The sequence below is a fragment of the Nicotiana tomentosiformis genome, chromosome 2 (genome assembly GCF_000390325.3).
Source record: "Nicotiana tomentosiformis chromosome 2, ASM39032v3, whole genome shotgun sequence".
In the NCBI taxonomy this organism is placed as follows: domain Eukaryota; kingdom Viridiplantae; phylum Streptophyta; class Magnoliopsida; order Solanales; family Solanaceae; genus Nicotiana; species Nicotiana tomentosiformis.
In genome coordinates, this window is record NC_090813.1 from 32,025,830 (window position 1) to 32,031,148 (window position 5,319).

Here is a 5,319-nt window from a genome sequence, read left to right on the forward strand (position 1 = left end):
AGCTGCTGATGTCAGAAGTTGACCTAAAATTATGAAATTCATCTATTTATACATGGCTGGAAATTTCAGACAAAAATACCCTTCGGGAGGTTTTGTGGCAGTATAATACCATGTGCGGTCCGCAGATTTCTTCAACTTGTCAGGACTGGAGGTCTGCGACCGCATAATTTTGATTTGCAGCCTCAAGGCATTCTCTCTGCGGTCCACAGAATTGTAACTATGATCACACTTGGTTTTCTGCGGTCCGCACTTGGTCTTCTGCGGTCCGCACTTTTATGTCTGTGGCCGCAAGGCACTTCTTTTGTGGCCGCACGATTCCTGTGCGGTCTGCACTTCTGAGGACTTGAAAACTTGGGACTTTGCACATTCTCTGAACTTTGTTCCTAGCCATCTTTTGCGGCCGCACAATTCATGTGCGGTCCGCACTTTCTGCAAAAGTTTGCTGGCCTTTCCTTCATCATCTGCGATCGCAAATAAAATTCTACGGTCCGCACTTTGTGAGCTTTTGTGTCTTTTATGTCCTTGAATTTAAATTACTCATTTTTGAATTGGATTTCATCTCGGGAGTCCATCTTCCAATATTCCTATAATTTAGCACATTTCATCAATTTTTGAGAACACAATTTAATGATTTTAGACTAAAACAAAAGCTAAAAGGCGCGAATAAGTAGTCAAAATCCCCACTTATCAGTTAGACAAGTGGGCTATCTCTTATGAGTAGGTTAGCGGTTGCGCAGTTTTGATGAGGTTCCTATGAAGAGTTCTACTTTCGGCCCAACCTGGGATGCATGTACTGCGATGTGAGCTTGAATCGCTTGAAGAAGATGGTACAACTGTTAGGAGGTCGAGTGTACAATTGTGGCTAATAATTCGGGATATGTTATGATTAGTCCAACAAGAACTTATGAGAATTTTGGCCGAGCAATGGTGTGGTATCATGGTAACTGGGCAGAGAAGTCGTTGTGGGGTCTGGATCTATGTGATTGTAGCATAAAGCTAAGTGAGGGAGCCCACCATCTATGATTGAGTCACGTGGCTGTGTGCCTATGTAGTTTCTGGTTATCGTTGTATTGGTGGATTAGTTATGACCAAGAGGAGAAAAACATTAAGGGTATTTTGGATAAGAAATTTGACGTATATGTGTTACATTTCGCCTTAACAATTCATGTGAAGGTGTTGGGGATGACTCAGAATTTATGCTTCCCGTGGATGTGATTTGCAAGGAAAAGAATTCATCTGGTTGCTTTATTGGAAGTGTTCATGTGCTAGCAGAGCACTAGAGTTTTGTTTCTGGACCAGGTCAGAGTGGGTGACTCTCAATAATGGTTCTAGTGGGTTCAAGAAGTAAAGTGCGGTGTTTAAAGATTTTGGGTTCGTTACATGGCTGAGGACTGGGTTTTTCAGCAGAGTGTGAAGAATACTTAGGGAATTTCTATATTATCATCGGGTCTACGATGTAGTGTTAGAGAAATGGGAGAAACAGCTTCGGATTCGCATGAGGTCTTTCAGAACGGGTGTATTAGTTGGAGATACTATGGAGTGCACGAGAAAGGTATGAGATGGCTTACGGGTATCGGGACGATGTGGTCTTGTGATTTGTGTCACTCAGGATGAGTGTTATTTGAGGTCCGTTATGTGTTTGAATAGGACTATTATTCCAAGGGCAAGTCAAGAGTAAATTGGAAAAGTTGAGACAGTTAGTTATGGCTTGAATCAACATGGTTCTGTGGTTATGGAAATCCGGTTGCGTGTTGCAATTGTTCTTCTGAAATGAGTTGGGTAAAAGGGGTTCTAGTCGATGAAGTGGTTATTCTACTGGTGGTTCAGGGGTTATGATGAAATTCTTGTACTCTCACGTAGCGGCACGATAGGTACAATGAGCGACATAGAAATTGGAAGTTAAGGATCAAGGTTACAGTTCCGTTTTGATAAAAATGTCATGAGTTCGGAGGAGCAGGGTAAGAATTCAGACGTTCAAAGTAAGCTGGCTTTATCTTAATGTCGCCTAAGGATGAAGTTCTGTGGAAGATGCATTGTGTATTGGTTTGTGGATTCTTAATTGGCATTACATAAATAGCATAGTCGATGGCCATTGATGTTCAGATTTTGCTACCCGGTGTGGAATGTTGTGGGAGTATATCCCACGGGAAGATCGTAACAATGTGACGTGTTAGTCATTCGATTCTTAGAGATTGAAATCAGGTATGGAGATTTTGGTACGGTCGCCAACTGGAGAGGGTATGACTGAGAGACACTCTGTTCCTTTGATTGCGGATTGTGGTAGTTATCCCGGATTTGATGACTGCTTGTATGTGTCATGAATAGGGTCATTGTGGGTCCTTGAAAGGTTATTGGCCCAGTATGGGATGATCAAAATTGGCTTGAGGTCCGTTAGTAGATCTAATGTGAATATAGGCCTTACATTAGGTCGGATGTGTTCATTCAGCATAACATTTCCTATGGAGGAGTCTTCGGGCGTTGGATGTTATTCTTGTTGTCAGCTATCCTATGTAATACTCTATTATGCCATGTGGGTTGTGAGATAGCTTGATTATTCGCACATGTGTTGTGATCCTGTGTAGCTTGTGATATGATATGAGCAAGATGGCTCTCGAGATGCAGTCCATTTATTGCGCCTTAGTCGTGCTTGGTATTTTATGGTGCATGGTGCTATCTGTCTCCCCAGAGTTGTGTTTATGCACTTAACGTGCTTGTGGTCGGCATTAGGTCATTTCGTGGGTAGGAGCATTATGGCTCGATGGGTATCTCCTTATTGATTGTTATGTGTGGATCGGGTGATACGCCGCCACGGGTGTTTGGATTGGGTTGCATGCCGTAACGGTATCATGTGTGGATCAGGTTGTACGCCACAATATTGAGATGTTGAGTACGGTTTCCTATACTTATGTTGTGTGTTTTGTTTTTCATCTCTCAGATAGGTTCATAGTATTGGTTTGGTTTTTTTTATTCCTTACGCGGGCTGGGTAGTTCTTTGCCAGAGTTCATTCTTCCTTATGTGTCATATTCGAGTTGTAGCTTGTTGTCGCATTGATGGCATCATATGAGGTTTATTCAGTGTTTGAGATGGCTTATTGCCTGAGCAGCTTGTACTGGGTGAGACGAGATGATTGGACCTGAAATCAGTGCGATCGGATTTATGTAAGGTATATTAAAGAGAAGATGTCACTATTCAGTTCAGAATGAGGTAATGGTTCTCCGTCAAGCGGGGAAACTCCATGAGTTATTGATTTGATGGGTGGTTATGAGTTTCTACACATCTCTTTCATCGTTGCAGTATTGTGAGGGTTGAGACCGGGCTTATATGTGTTATGGGGTATACTACGGGCATCTGGTTCGTGAATTTATAGCTATTGTAGTCGGATGATGCTATTATGGACATACGAATTATGCAGTGCATTGTATGAACTCAGCATAGGTGCATGATCCTATTTGGTACAGTGGGTTGAGATTGTTACGGTGTTCACATGTTGGAATCGGGTCTTATGGAGAATTCCGGATGTTAGAATTTGGTTCTAAGGCTTGTTAGCTAAGGTAATAGGGAGTATCTTCAGTCTGACTTGAGCTAATGTGTTCACGTGAGTTGTGGCAGCATGGGTAGGTGCACGAGGTGTTAAACAGTGATTTTGGTCAACTCCGGGACGGTTCTTGGAACGTTCGAGGACGAACATATGTTTAAGTGGGGTAGAATATAACGACCTGATCGGTCATTTTGAGTTTTAGCACGTCGTTCGGTTATTTGAGGCTTTGAGTAGCTTCACTTCATGTTTTATGACTTGTACATGTGGTCAGAATTTAATTTCGGGAAGTTCGGAGTTGATTCGGAAGGAAATTTTCATTTCGGAAGCTTTAAATCGGAAGAGTTGACTAGGGTTTGACTATTGAGTAAACGACATCGGAATCGTGATTTGAAGGTTCTAATAGGTTCGTATGATGATTTTGGACTCAGACGTATGTTCGGGTTGAGTATCGGATAGTTCGGGAGCATTTCAGCGCTTATTTTGGAAAGTTTGCATTTTGAAAGATTTAGAATTTCATAAGTTTGGTTTGAAGTGGATTTTGATGTTATCGATGTCCGTTTGGGATTTCGAGTTTTGGAATAAGTTTGTATTGTAATTTATGACTTGTGCGTAATGTTTGGCGTCATTCCGGAATGTTTAAGTATGAATCGGATGCGTTCGTCGAAGTTTGAAAGTTGAAAGAAGGATTTTGATCGTCGATTCATAATTTTGATGTTATTCGTGACGTTTCAAGCCTTTGGATAAGTTTGGATAAGGTATTGGGACTTGTTGGTATGATTGGACGGGGTCCCGGGGGTCTCGGGTGAGTTTCGGAGTGGTTTCAGATCATTTCTCCATGTTTTACTGCTGCTGTTGCTGGTTCTGGTTTTGTCCTTCGTGAACGCGTAAGGGAGACCGCATTCGCGAAGAAGGATTTGAGTTGGAGGATGGTTTGCTCTTCTTGTTCACGATGAAGGCCTCGCGTTCGCGAAGGTTTTGGCCTAAGGTGAATCACGTTTGCGACAGGGGCATCGCGTTCGCGGAAGAGGAGCTGGACCTGAGAGTCATTGCCTACGCGTTCGCGGAGGCGGGTCGCGTTCGCGATAGCCAGGCTTGGAAGGGCATCACATTTGTAGGCATGCTGTCGCATTCGCGAAGAAGGTTTTAGACTGGAGTGGAGTTTGTGCTTCGCGAACACGAGGAACATGTCGCATTCGCGAAGAAGGTCGTCTGGGCAGTGTAGAAGATTGCAAAAAATGGGAATTGCTCATTTCATCTCGTTTTTCTCTCTTGGAGCTGGCTTTGGGACGACTTTGGAGAGCTATTTCATCCACCTCTTGGGGGTAAGTGTTCCTAAACCACTTTTGATTATATTTCATGAATACATATGGAATTGTAACTTGAAAATTGGTGGATATTTCGGGTTTTTGAAGAAAAACCTAAAATTAGTATTTTTGGATTTTGACCACGAAATTGGACATGAAATTAGTAATAAATTATATATTTGAGATTGTGGTGTTATGGATAATGTTTACCTTCGAAAATGTTTGGGATCCGGGCACGTGGGCCCGAGGGTTGACTTTGTTGACTTTTCGAGCGAAGTTGGAAATTGTTATAACTTGATTAATTATGAGTACTAGAGTATATATTTATTAGTTTTCACGTTGTTTGAATAGTTTTGGATCGATGGGCATCAGTTTGAGGCATTAGAGAGGCGTTGAAGTCGGTTATGGAACTTCGAAGCGAGGTAATTTTCCTGTCTAACCTTGTGAGGATGAATTTACCCCGTAGGTGTCATATT